The sequence below is a fragment of the Trypanosoma equiperdum genome (assembly GCF_001457755.1).
Source record: "Trypanosoma equiperdum strain OVI genome assembly, contig: ctg_1053, whole genome shotgun sequence".
NCBI lineage: Eukaryota > Euglenozoa > Kinetoplastea > Trypanosomatida > Trypanosomatidae > Trypanosoma > Trypanosoma equiperdum.
Window position 1 is genome coordinate 10,445 of NW_027123009.1, and position 323 is coordinate 10,767.

Genomic DNA, 323 nt, shown 5'->3' on the forward strand with positions numbered 1-323 from the left:
CACCTGAGGAGGAGGAGGAGGAGCCTCAGCTCTTAGCAGGGCCAAGATTCCCTTATCCGTTTCAGCTTATCGCGATTACAGAATTATTGTCAATTTCATCCAATGACACTGACTTTGGTGGGATAATCTCTGCAGTGTGCAGTTGTTGGTCATTGTTTTTTTTTATTTTTCTCCTTACATGCACGGCGTAGCTGTCCCCGCGCGGTAGCAAAGTCTTCTGGGTGCGGTGGTCATTGATGGTCACTGCGTCGTGCTTTTTTTCCTCCTATTGGTACCTCTTTTCCCCCCTTTCCCAAAATTCGTTGTGTTCCCTTTTTTTTTTT